The sequence below is a fragment of the Pinus tabuliformis genome, chromosome 3_1 (assembly GCF_031772625.1).
Source record: "Pinus tabuliformis cultivar Carrire ecotype Pingquan chromosome 3_1, CPIR1, whole genome shotgun sequence".
Taxonomy (NCBI): Eukaryota; Viridiplantae; Streptophyta; class Pinopsida; order Pinales; family Pinaceae; genus Pinus; species Pinus tabuliformis.
In genome coordinates this window covers 945,435,503-945,450,925 of record NC_142301.1, presented here as the reverse complement: position 1 = coordinate 945,450,925, position 15,423 = coordinate 945,435,503, and positions in this window count along the sequence as shown.

Genomic DNA, 15,423 nt, shown 5'->3' with positions numbered 1-15,423 from the left:
GATAGAAAAATCTGTAAGAAAATAGAATGGAACCCCTTTTCCTCCTAGTGGCTCTATTATGACAGAGTAAGATAGCCAACTAGGGTTTCCGTTTGACCAATTTAACTCTCAACATGAGTTACAACTCGACCGTTCTAGATTCTTATTTGTAATTTACATGTGGCTATCCCCTTTCCCATTAAGAAATGGTTGGAAACAAAATCATCTTGAATCAAAGTGGATGAAACATGAAGCTAAACGTCCATGTGGCATAACTTTTGCATATGGTCTCCATTGGATGTCTCTCTTGGACAACTATAAAGGTATCTATGTGTAGAAAAAGAAAGGAGATATGGTGCGAGAGAGATTTTAGACCAAAAAAAATATCATTTAATGCCTCAAACTACTTCCATATGGTTTCAAATCCCAATTCTTCAAACTAGGATCCACCTATGAAAATGAACTTGTAAATTGATTCATCCAAATTTTCCATTATAAAAACATCAAAATAAATGAAAAATAATATAACAGCCTAATCTAAATCACTTCAAAACATCCTTACTATATATTACATGAAAAACCTCCATATTAATTAAACTCATTTCTCATTTGAAAAATATTCTCATGAATTGTATACTTCATATCATATACATTCCCCTTTTAATTTACTCCCCATCTTATACAATTCCCTAGAGTTTGAATCACTCTCTATTGTTGAGTATGGTTAGGTATGATATTACAAGTACTGCACATGCGTTTAATTGATCATTTTTTATCTCTGTTATATTTAAGAATAAATACAATATTTAATAATTATTAAAATATTTTGTAATTATTAAATAAGTTTTATCAATTTTATAATGCGTTAAACAAACATTATTATCGATTATTGTTTTCTATAAATTATTAAATTATATACAATTAACTTATTAGATGTAAAAATATTAATTTTATATTTTATTAAATAACTCAGAACTCTCTTTCTACGTATTAAAAAGGAATAATGGCTTATTTTCAATACTTTACACTTCCAAATTATGTATTTTATTAAATAACTAAAAGCTTTCTTTCTACCCATTTAAAAAGAATAAAGGCTTACTTTAAAGACAGGCCGTTTCAAATTCTCTTTGCCATATTTTTTCCATAAGTATCGTATATAAAAGACCCTTAATTTAATGGCTAGAACTACAAAAATTTCATATGTAAAATTGTGTAAGAATTAACCTAATTAAATTTGATATAATTTTCATTCGTTCCATCTGTTTCTTATTTAAAAAAATAAATAACAAATAATAGTTATATAACCTTTCATAAAGATTGATATGCATGAAAATAAAGGAAAATGGGAGTGTAAAGTGTAGAGGGCTAGGCGGAGAGACGATTATATAATTTACTCGGGATTGATGTTGCAGCAATGCGCAATGCAATCATGACATATGGATTAAAAAAAATTAATTTATTTTGTATATATTAATAATAAACTTAATTTCCCATTATTTTTTAACAGGATGAGATATTAATTTAATTACGAAAATAATGACGATTGTGTATTTAATATGTAAATTTATTGATATTGTTATAATTTAATAATAAATTTATTAAAAGTTATAACGGTTTAATTTATAGCAGGTTATTATTATTATTATTATTATTATTATTATTTTAATTAGGTAAATGTAAATTATGGGTGGACCTTTCGATATATAAAATTTAATATTAAAAATGGAAAATAAATTTTGAAAAAGTTAATGAAAAAAATATATTTCAAAATATTTTTAATTATAAATTATAAATTTTAGTTTTCAAAATTATAAATTAATTCTAAATAATTTTTTAAAATATAATTGATTTTATTTCCTAATTTCCCTGTCATGAATAACATCTATAAATATATATTTTAAAAATAAATGGTAATGTATTCACTATTATACATTTAAAACATTAAATAAATAAAATACTTTTTATTAAACATCAAAAACAAAAAATAAATAATAATTTACATTATTATTAAATGCGAAGAAATCCATTATGTAGTAGAATCATTAGTAATAATTTAAAAAATATTATAATTGTATAAGATAAAATTAATAGGTTATACGTTGAAAATTACAAATAAAAAAGATATATTACTATTAAAAAGGAAAAAACTCATTAAATATATTAAGTAAAATTGTTATTGACTCGTATAACTATATATTATTATTTCGCATTGATAACATATTAGATAAAAAACGTCACTAAAGATTAAAAAAACTTTTAATTATATAAAATTATTTAATAATTATAAAATGTATGAATCACATTGAATTATATTTTAAAAGTGTTTTTTAATAATAAAATGCACATCATCAACATGTTGACTATAATTATTTATTTTTATAAGATAAAGCTGATGTATTATACATTTAAAAACACAAACAGATAAAACACATTATAATTATAAAAGGAAAACAATCATTAAATAAATTAAGTGGAATTGTTATTTACAATTAAAATGTTTTATAATTATATACAATTATTGATAACAGATTAAATAGAAACACCATTAAAATTTAAAAAAAACTTATAATTATATAAAATTATTTAATGTTAATGAAAAATAATAATATTACATGCACATCATTCTAATTTTTTTTTAAATATTACATAAACATCAATCTCAAAAATACACATCATCTACGTATCACAATATTACAATAATTATTTACCATTACATACACATTAATCTAAAAAATACACATCATCTATGTATCATAATATTACAATAATTATTTATCAATAGTAATTCAGAAAACATAAGATTACAATAATTATTTACAAATAATAATTCAAGAAAGTGTCATTATCAACTTGGTAATTTTATATATAATATTTTTAAGATAACTTTCAATTAAATTCGTTTTTATAATAAAAAACATTATTAGATTTTCCAAAGTTGTTATCATTGTCATTTTTTATATGTAATTTTTTGAATTAGCTTGTTAATAACTTTATTTTTATAATAACAAAAGTCTTTAAAATTTTCAAACTATTTGTAAAAGCTGTCAGCTACGCATTTGATTTTCTGGGACCATTATATTTTACTTATTTTTCGTACAATCCACTTGCGTGAGAATAAAAAAAGAAATCGCTGTTTTCAATTATGTTATCCTACATTATCTTCATTTTTGTGCTAGAATAAATTAATGGTAAAAGGTAATTTGCCGTGGAGAATAATGTTTATGTTTAAATATCAACCGCGAATAACTAAAACAATTTGGATTTGTTTATAATGATGGATCTTTTCATTTTTTTTTTTTAATTTGTGAATAAATATATTTTTTAATTAAAAATAAATTAGTCTAGTTATATAAATGAAATAGTGGGTAAAAAAATAGAATTCAAGGGGATTGGCAAGATGGTTAGGGTTTTTTTCTGCAGTTTTTATCACATCGTCATTATTGAGAATTAGCTCGACCTTGTTGCAAATGGCACTTGCAATCCAAGATATTGGTTTATCTAATGTGGGACTAATGTAGTTTATAATGTTTTTGAAGTATTTTAGGACAAAGTTTGGTTGTCACCTCATTGACTAGGGGTCAGCTCTGTGTTCATGATCCCTCATCGGAGGATGGGGCTATCTCAAGCTATTCTGGAATGGAGGTACACTCCCTCGCTAATAGTTATGCATACACAAAGACTCAATAATGGTTTTTTACTGATAGCTGATGCACATATGATACATCACCTCTAGGATATGGGTGATAGTATGGTGGGGCCCTCATTCTCTTTGTAAAATTGATTGATGACATGACCGCAAGAAGTTACTTTACTTGGTATCTGTGGCATCATATGTTCTTCTATGGATCCCCTAACAATATTTGGATCCATGGTGTATTTCCAAAAATATGAGGGAAATTGACTATCATATCCCATATCTGCCACTGGAAGCACATTTTTAATTAGTTGCTAAAACCCTATTTTCGAAATTAGTAATCATAAGGGTTTGGGATAAGGATATGGTTAAAGATCATAAGAAGAAGATTCAAGATAAGATGGCTATTCCAACAAAGTTTAAGAGTCTAATTACGTGGGGAAACCATTGCAATATGACTCAAATTTGTAGGATTATGTTATGTAACCATATCACAAAACATAAGAAAAGATATATCAACGACTTGAAAATAAGCCTCTTCGAGGGGGAAACCTCCTTTTACATCACATAAATGAACAATTCTTAGATGATTCAAATGACAAGACCTCCTTGGTATATTTTAGAGTCTAAAGGGTTAAAATATATTTAGGGTCTACATAACAATAATAATATAAGGGCTCAATAATAACAATATGGGGGCTACACTAGTATTATAGGGGTCAAACATGTCTCTCTTCTTCAAAAAAGTGTTGTCCTCAATGCTTAAGTAGTTCTAGATTCTTCTATATGAAATAATGATCCTCCCATGTGGAATCTTCAGCAAGTAAATTAATTCTACTTAATGAGATACTCTAAATTTCGTTCTTGTTTTTGTGATTACTCCAGGCTCCAATATTATTTTTCCTTCCTCATCTAGTTCTAGCAATATACTTTGTATTGCGAGCTTGTCACCTATAACCGCCTTTAAGCATGAAACATGGAAAATTGGGTGTACTCGCAAAGATGCAGACAACTCCAATTTGTATGTGATAGTACCAATAGTTTGCAACACCTTATATGGTTCATAGTACTTGGGTGGTCATTTATTAACCTTCTTAGCATGCTTGAGGGACATTTTTTTGTATGGTTATAGCCATAAAAATACCCAATCACCCACATCGAAAATTCTTTCACATGATGTTGATATTCATGTTGTTTCATTCGATTCTGCAATAGAGTCAGGTTATCCTTTAAGAGTTGGAGAACTTGTTGTTAATGCTCGATGTGATCTTCCACTTCCTGAAATGTAGAATTGTCTCTTAAATAAAATGTGATAGACGATGGCCGATATCCATAAAGCACCATAAATGGGGTGATTTTTGCTACGATATGGAAGGAAGTGTTATATTATCATTTTTCCATAGGTAACCACTTAACCCATTGTGTTGTTTATCAGATACAAAGCAACAAAGATATCCTTCCAAACATTTGTTCATTATCTCAGTTTTATTGTCAAATTGGGGTGATAAGATGAGCACAAGATGAGCTATGAGCTAAATGACTACCGAGACAAGAAAATAATTTTGCCCAATTTTTTTAGTGAAAATGGGATCCCTGTTACCTATTATAATCTTTGGTTTTCCGTGTAGTCTTTGAACTATTTCCATAAATGAATTGACGACTGTAATGGATTTGAAAGGATGAGATAATTCATAAAAGTGTGCATACTTGGTAATTCTATCAATTACCACCATGACTACGCTCTTTCCTTTAGAATTGGGTAAACATGTGATAAAATCCATTAAGACCTCCTCTCAACACTAACTCTAAAAGTATAATGGTTGTAAAATACCTAGGGTCTTAATTGTCTCAATTTTATTTTGTTGGCAAACAAAATATTCTACCACAAAATTCTGAATATCATATTTAAGGCCATCCCCAAAAAAATCATTCTTGACCCTGTGATGAGTTTCCAAGAATCTTGAGTGCCCTCCTGCAAGAGAGGTGTGCAATTTCCAAGAAGACCCTTTGTTCGAGTTGGGATTTCTTACACATATATAAGCAATCTTTGTATCATAGTGAATCATTTTTCTAGATAAATGTATTAGATACATTGGGATCTTGCTACAACATTTGAATGAGTGTCCACACCTCTTCATCATTTTTCCATTCATACCTTTCTCTTATTCTAAATTATATTTAACCAGATCACGAAAATAAGGATAGATCAACGATGAAAATAAGACTATTCAAGCAGGAAACCTCCTTTTACATCACATAAATGAACAATTCTTGGATTATTCAAATGAAAATACATCCTTGGTATATATAAGAGTCTAAAGGGTAAAAAGATAATTATGGTCTACATAACAATGATAATGTAAGGGCTCAACAATAACAATAGTGGGATTCTATGGGGCACAACAATACAAATACAGGGGCACAATATTATTATAAAGACCTAATATATTATGGAATTAAATAGAATTCATCCATCATCTTAAATATGAGGTTATATGGAGGAAGTCCTGGATCTAGTAACACTAAAGGTCTAGCCTCTTTCAAGGATGTGGTCAAAGGAAGGGCTCAAACACATAATAAATCTGATCAACATCCCAATATCCCTGGTCCCTATATCATGGAACAAATGAAGAAGTTGTTGATTTTGATAGTAAACCTTCCATAGGCTAATGATCTTTACTCTGATTTTCATTCTTTAGTAGTTAAATGTGGAGGACCTCCATTAGTGTATTTTCTCCCCTTGGACTAAAAATTGTGTTATTCATTTATGTTCCAGGGGATTTTTGTTATAAAAATTTGACACATCAAAAGATTTGGATTGTGCCTTAAAAGAGAGACCATGGTTTTATGGTAGTGTGGGTGTTTTTATGATTCCATGCTTCCTGGGTTTTAATGCTAATTCCATCATGGTATCCAAAATGCCATTTTGGGGCAGGTTACATAATCTTCCTTTTTAGTTTTTTTATCATAAATTTTTATAAGGGATTGGAAATTCTTTGGGGAAGTCTCTAATTGTGGATTCATAAAGAGTCACTAAAGGAATTTTTACTTTTTCAAGGATATGTGTAGAGGTAGACATTACTAAATGTTTACCTGATCATATGATCCAACTTCATAATAGCATTCAGTGGTCCCAAGATTTGGACTTTGAAAATACAACATTTATATGTTGTATATCTCTTCAAACATGACACTTACAAAACATATGTCCTCATGTAAAAAAAAAAAAAAAAAAACCCAAAAGAAAAAAGAAATAGGCCCAAAAGCCAAAGGTATGGAATTTTGTTGATCAACATGTTTATGAAGCTGAGGAGGAAGAAAATGCATAGAATATAATAAACATTGATTGACATATTTCCCAAGAGGTTTTAGTTGAAATGGGGTGTTGAGTAGGAATGAATAATGGTTCCAAGTCTAGCTAAAGTATTAGTGCCTTCAGCTTACCAACAATAGAATGCAAATCCTCCTCCTAAAGGAGAGGTGAGTGGCACAAAAATAATCCATGCTTTAGAGGGTTTGAACTATGACAAGGAAATGCATGTAAACATGGAAGAGAATCAAATGGATATTGTATCTTACACTCCCTACTATGGTGGTTGGTGAAAAGTGGAGGAAATGAAGGGAAGAAAGGGTAGCTTTGTACAATTGAATTTGTCATCCCATATATATAGTGGTTCTATGTTGCAAATATATCAATGAAGGATAATGATGAACTTCAAAACAACAATGATGTAAAATAGCATATTAGTTTTCCTCGTTAGTAATAGGAGAGAACATCCAGAAATGGTTTTAACTACCATGCTAATTGAAATATGGAGAGAATTAGTTCAAAGATATAATATATAATATTTTTCACATGTTTTTGATTTTTTTTATTTTTTAAATAATGATTCTCTCTTTAGGTTTGTAGTCAAGGTTTAAAGTCCTCCAAACTTCCTAATTCACTATTTAGATATAGTTTTGTTTATTTTTTATCTCACTGAATTAAATATATCTTAATCTCTAATCAATCAAATGTTCACAGATATCGAATCTCTTAAGGTGAAAGCATTTTCAACATCAATTTGTTTTGCTTACACACACACAAAGCGCACACGTCTATGTTAAGCGTGGAAGGAATTATAAAGACTTCACATTGTAATATTTTATTTATTTATTTATTTTTTCTAAGTAAAACTGATCTATTTATAAAGACATAATGTACAGAGAGGCTTCGGCCTCAGTGGCATTGGGTCAATTGAATGACCAATTTGAGCATCAAACCTTGAAATCGTGACTACCCCAAATGGGGAAACCAGTCTGAGTACAAAAATTAGGACAATTCAATTTACCCTCGCAGGGGCTATAGTTCCATAATTCAAAAAATCTAACCAAAAAACTGTAAATTCCAAAACTTAACTCAAAATTTTCCACTGTAAATCGACAATTGGGAAAAAAATTCAAAATTTTTGTCACCCGAGTTGGAGACAAAACCAGAAAAAGACCCGACAGGAAACAAGGTTTAAAATGACAAGTAACAAAACTAATTAGAAACGGATTCAAGGCTTGCCACGTAACCTGGCTAGCAGCTGCAAGGTGTCTTATGTTGGCTCTTCCTCTACAACCGGACACCATCCATATTCCTCAGAGCCAGCGTGATCGGCTACAGTGCTACTTGTGCCCACCGACATTGCAGATGTGTCGCCTTGTTAGCTTCCCGAGGCCCTTGTGTCACCATGTTTGCTATCTGCAGCTGGTTGATTGCCAGCTATCACTTTGCCATGCAGGGTTGCTTTGTCGTCATCATGCTACTGATTACCAAGGATGCTAATACTGCAGTTGCTTGGAGCCACTCTGTTCTGCTCGTCCTTGTGCTCAGGCGGAGGTGCCTACGGATCAATTTATTTCGAGAAAGAAATCGTCATTGTGGCAGTGATTATAGGGTGGGTTAAAGTGCTACAAAACTGGAATTGAGTGACATGGGGAGCTGGATGTGGAGGAAGGGGGAAATATACTGAGTGGAATGCAGCGTCCCTCCTTTCTGTGCCTTGGAGCCTGGCGTGTCCCCTTCAACTTTGGGTGTCTAGGTAATGGCTATAGAGAGAGCTCAGAAGATTGGGATTATCAGCGGAGGAGTCAGGGGAGGCAGTGGCAGAGCTAGTTGATGTCGGTGGGCGAATGATGCCTCCATGAGTGCCTCCACGTCTGCTTCGCATTCGATGTTTGATGCGAGCCATGGCAGGGTTGAGAGCAAGGTTGGCAGTAGAGGGGTTGGTGGAATTTCGATGCAGAGAATGAACAGGGGAGGTCTGAGCCTGGTTTAAGTTGCAGAGACTAGAATGAGAGTAATGAAATCCATTGCCTAGATCAAGACAACTCAGCAACCAACATCGGCTTCCTGTCACAGTGCGAGAGCAGGGTTCTGCGGCCTGCGGAGGGCAAACACAATGGAGCAAGGGGGGAAGAATTGCATGATGCTCTACAGGTTCCATGGCAATGAAGGTTGTGGAGGTGTCTCGGCCTTCGAACACAATTAATGGCTCCTGCAAGGTGGTTTGAATGCGCCAGAGGTTGGCATGGGGGACGATGCAGGTGGCCATGTGGCCATCCCGTCCTCCGGCCGACCGTCTTATCATATTAATTACCATAGTAATCACCCGCATCCGGGTGCAATATTTTATTTATGATTAACATGTCCACATTGAATTATTTGTTTATCTTTCCCCTCTACATAATGATATTGAAGTATTTTACTGAACCATGAGTATTTAAAGTATTTAAATACATAATGATATTCTAAACTATTTAACATACTTTATTTGTGACTCACATTGTAACTATTTTTTTGTTATTAATAATTTTTAAATGACACATCTCTCTCTTTTTACACACACACACAAATTCATATACAATTATTTTATAAGCAATGCTCACATTGAAATTATTTAAAATATAGATGAATTACACATTTTGTTTATATTTAATTACTTTATCTTTATATATATAAAGTTGCTATAAAATTATGCATTTAATATGGACATCAAAATATTATATTTATGAATACAAGTGATATTATTATTATTAAAGTATAGAATTAAAAAGTTGCTATAAAGTTATGTATTTAATATGGACATCAAAATATTATATTTATGAATAAAAGTGATATTATTATTATTATTAAAATACAAAATAAGTTGCAAATGTCATTCATAGTGGGCTTTCATATAAACAACTACTATGGGAAGAATAGCAATGAAGTTATTTACTTTTTACAATGCTTTTAGAGATAAACCTATTTAATTTTGTTATTAATTATATTGGACATTAATATTTTTATATAATGGATATCTTATTTTCATTTAAATGTCATAAAATATTAATTATTTTTATTTTTTATTATAAATAATATTTAAATTTTATTTAGTGAATATTTTATTTTTATTTCTAAGTGTAAACATGTAAAATGTATTGTAAACATGGAAAGATCTACACACCCTGGTCATATTACACTATAAAATGAACCTCTTTGAAGAATCATACTTCGGAAAAAAAACTATGAATTAAATTGACACAATAGGATCTTTCCCAAAAAAAAAAAACAAGTTTAAATAGTTTTTTATTATTATTAATAGAAACAATAGCTATTATAAATAGATTTTGTTGATGTAATCTAACAAATTTAATAGAATTCTTGTTCAAGTTCAAAAAAAATAAGCTTAAAGTATGGCATATTGAACCTATTTGAATAAAAATATACTTAATATAAACCACAAGGATTAAAATATCCACTTAAAAATCTTAACTTAGGTAACATTATATATGCTTGAATTTTCAATGAAGTTTATAAACTCAATTGAGAAAACATCAATATAGAGATGCGTGGTTTGAATGCTTTTATAAATTTTAACCCAAATCAACACTTAAAATCTAGACTGAAAATAATGCAGATTAGTACATAGATTTTATGATTCTTGAATTACTAATATGCCATACTTTGCCGCTCGCACTGGAAAGACCTAAGAGCTTAGGCTGAAAAGTGTCAAAAAGATAATTCACAACCTGAAATATTTCCATTTCTGTTCTATTTCGGCATGTGTTACGAACTCAGGTAAGAGTGAAATCATGTTTTATACGATGATCGTTTTTGATGTTAAGGATAAGGGTATTTAAGATTATTGTATAATTAAAATTATCAAGTTATTCCAGTCCAATGGGAATTTATCATATTAATTTAAGATCCTCTTTCTTATAAGTGTGTTAAAGAAGTCTTTGTAATTTGAATTCATTTAAATATATTATTTAAATAAAAAAACTTAACAATTTTTTTATAAATTTATTTAAGATAATAGTTTAAATATCAAATAACATGGGAAAAAAACTATGTTTGACATCTCCGTACATTTTAACACTTCACATTATAACATATTCACTTTGCACTACTCCAAAAAAAAAGAAAAAGTTCTTTAAATATCACATATTGTTTTGACATTGAAATCTTTCAAAACTAAAAACAACAAATGAGTGTTTTGACATTGAAATCTTTCAAAACTAAAAACAACAAATGATAACACAGTAATCATAAGATGTTTCTTTGATGTGTGACAGATATATACTATTCCTAACCCATTATTATGTACAATTTATTACATAGTAATGTAGACTAGTCTATAAGAATGAGAGTAGGCCTCACATGTAAACGACTACGACCCTTTCTTTTTAGAGATTAACCTTCGACCAAAACTTCAACGGGTCCTACACTCTCTTCCATTGTTGACATCCTGTTGAATGTATCGAGACTTGCATTCCTAGGGCCATGAGTTGCATCTGTGTTACGCTCTTGGTATGTGAAGGCATGGACACACAGAGTGACCTTCCCAGAGGGATCTCAGATAAAATAAGTCTCAGAACCCTAGATGCAAGTCTCCTCGAATAAAATAAGTCATGAAAAAATGGATGTGAATCTTAGATAAAATAAGTCTCAGAACCCTAGAAGAAAGCATCCCCAAAACTTAGATATGATTGTGCCCTATGGTTTTCCTTCTGAGAAGGTTTCCTCTCGGATGAAATTGTTCTCATTAATAAAACCATATTTTATGATGAGAGTGGAACCTTGTGAAGAGAAGGAATGTAACAATCCCTGGTTAAAAGTTCATGTAGTAAAAGTTAATAAAGGCAAAAAAATACCATGGTTAAAGAAGACTTATTCCATGTTGAATGTTGGGAAAAGATATCCTAGTGGGCATCACTGGATATTTTTATGGCTAAGCGAAATTGCCAATGGCAATGGCTAAGGTATTAAAAAATAAAAAAATGCACTTTTGGCACATTTATTTATGAAAATAGGAGAAAAGGAAGATTTAAGGTCAGAGGTTGCATGTGAGGAGGAAATTGAAGGAAAATAATAGAAAATGAATAAAATAGCGGCCTCGTTGATAGAAAGGATTTTGAGGATCAGTTTGTAACCTTTTGTCAATTTAGTTTTGGAGCTCTCTCATTATTTTCTCTCACTCACACCCTTGGGCACGTAGAGTTTTCTTGGAGAGCTCAAGCTTTGGAACAAGGAAGGAGAAAGAAAGAAAATGAAAGGAAGGAAAGAAAAAGATCAAACAAGGAAGAGCAGGATAAGTATCTTTAGTAAGAATACTTGCAGGAAACATATTGCATGTGTGATTTCCTAGCTATTTTTGACATGCATGACATTGCATATTGGTATATGGTTCGCTTGTTATCGGTGTCATATTTTTTCCAGGTTATGACAGTGGTTTTTAACCTAGGCTTGTTTTTTTTGGATAAACATGGTGTGATGGGATTGTTTTCTTGGTTTTGAGCTTTGGAATTTCTAGATGGTTTCAGAATCTGGGGTGGAGGTGGTCTGAGGAAAATTCCCAAAGGCCTAGGAATCCCTTGACCAATTTTGTTGGGATACACGATAAATCCTGAAGGTGGAGTCTTGGTTTAGGGCCTAGTGATCCAATGTCGATTGCGGTAAAGTTTGAGAGACTGGTCTCTCATTTTAGTACCTAGTTATTTGGTGTGGTTTGCATTAAATCTTGAGAGACAAGGAGATAAAAAATTCCTCAAGGATAATGATGGAGTCAAGACACATTCCAAGCCTGGTTTGGATTTGTGATCTCGATGTCAAATTTGGTGGGATCATGGCTTGGTGAGGGTGGAGGTGGTTTAACCTTTGAATTCCCTTGGTTGTTTTTGGATTTTTTTATCCATGAGATCCCACATTCATGCTTGGAATATGGCATGGGGGTGACTGGCTGAAAGAAATATTTGGTTCAGCCATGTCTATAGTTGGGTGGTATGTGGAAGTCACGAACATGGTTCGCTTTGCCTATGAATAATACAAGCTAAGTTCTCTTTCTTTTGTACTTGTTAATATGTGGCTTTAATGGGTGTTATATCATTTTTATTTTCATGCTTTAGTGTTGGTTATAAGCATGGTTATATGACTAGTTATTGTCATGGTTATTTCATGATTTACATGTAAATGAAAGGATAATGGATGCAATACCTAATTGATGTCAAAAGAGTTAAGGGAAAAGGGTGGTGATCCTTCTAGTCAAGTTCCATATGAGTTATCAGTCATTTATTCTCTATCTTGTATTCATTTCTTGTAGATTGCATTGATGCCAAGTGTTTGACATAATGTTAGTCCTGATTGGGGATGGTTGGGCCTAGTCCCGGAGTCATTTTTTTATTCGTAGGTCTTGTCATAATGTAATTTATGGATTCTGAAAGCTACAGGGGTTTCTGGGCAATGTCCTAGATTCCGGGCTTGAAAAGTGGCACAAATCCCAGAGTCACAGGCACAGGTCTGAGCAGAAAAGTCCCTAGACACTACCATACCCATGTTGTACATGGCATCCAAAGGTCCTCAAATGCACCCTTCTCCATATCAAGGGAGCGTCTAGGGGTTTAGTGGTCTAAAAGTTCAGTGGGACCTAAGGGTTGGCTGCCTGAGTGGTTGGGATGGTTCCTAGAAGTCATGTTGTTGATGTGGAAGCTCTTTATTTGTTGTTTCCATCGATTTCACTTCCTTAAGGTCACTTAGGAGGTTGAATCATATCATGGTAACTTCTCATAATATCTTTACGACGGTTGGCCAGTTACTTGGCTAGATGTGGGACGATGGCATTACACAGTGGTATCAGAGCACGGTTCACCACTTGGACTGGATAGGATGTGTGTTGATCATGCGTTCATGTCGGTTGAAAATGTGTTAATCATCTTTGTGGTTTATGTGCTTGTTGGATATGAATGGTGTTTGTTTGTTTACAATGATGTCACCATGTGAAGGATTATGTTATTGTTGTGAAGTGTGTCATCATGAGTGTACGATTGGTCACATGTTGTTTATGTACGTTAGTGTTCACATGCGATCAAGTGTACAAGGATGTGGTGGTTGTTTTCATGCATGAGGTCATGGTATGTGTAGTTTATATGGTCATGCATTGATGACTGGACTCTAGCTAGCATGATGGTTATATTCTTACATGCTTATGTGTAATATTTCTATATTCTATCATGATTATGTTATACATATATTATGTTGCTTTTTTTATCTTGGAGAAAAGTTATCGTTCGCGAATCATATGAAGGTAGTTAGTTTATTGTGATTTGGTTTAGCTCACATGATATACCTTGAATGAATAATACCAAAGATGACTAGCAAGATGGTAGAGTACAAATCCCAAGTCTCTCCCTTTGGATCATATGAGAAACGTGATGTTTGGAACTCTTTTGATTTGGTAGAGACACTGAGAATCTTAAAGGAAAAAATAAGGAGCTACAAGGCAAACAATGACAAAATCATACAAGCAAAGGAGAAAGAGGCAAAGGTGAATGCAATGATACTTCAGATTTTGTCATAATTGCATTGACATGGACCACTTCGGACTTACCATGAGCAAGAGGAAAAAACTAATGGGGCATATGGAAGTAGGAGCCATGGTGAGTACAGGTTGGATGGAGAGGACACAATCAGAAATGGTAGGTCCTTAGATACTCGGGATAGGATGGGCGATAGACGCAGGTACTATTCTAGTTTTGGTTGTGAGAGGCATTATGATTGTCATCGTTATCGTCCTTACAGGAGTAGTGGAAAGGGATATTTTTCGAATGAATTTAAGAAAGAAAAGCCACCTACATTCAATGGAGAGATGAAGAATCACAGGATGTAGAGGTGTGGTTTATTGGTATGAGGAAGTTTTTCAGGTTGCACAATTATTGAGAGAACATGAAAGCAAAGACAATAACTTTTAGTCTTAAAGGGAAATAAAATATCTAGTGGGAGGATGTGAATAATGTTGAAGGAATTCAGGGATATGACTTGACTTGGAATGAGTTTGAGATGCTCTTCAAGAAAACGTATTTTTTGGAAAGGTACTATGATGATAGAGCTAAGGAGTTTTATGAGTTGCAAATGGGTTCCATGACCGATGATGAATATACTAGCAGGTTCTTGGAGTTGTTGAGATATGTGCCTTACCTCAAGGAGGAGAAGACCAAGGTTCACAAATTGATTAGTGGAATGCCAGTAGCATGCAAAGCCCACATTGAGTTCGATGAACCTGGATCTTTCGAGGAGGTGATCTGAAATTTGAAACATTGTTATGAGTAGTCGAAGCTCAATGTTGAGCATAAGCATGACTTAAAAGGAAAGGAGAAATTTAAAGGCAAATGGCCACAAAAGGGAGGAAGAACTCAAGGTGCAAGTGAGAAATAAAATGTAGTCCCTTACAATAAATTCAATATAGCTGAGAAGGGACATGGAGAGGAGCACACGAGAGGTGACGATAGAGAACTATCGCAGTGTTGGA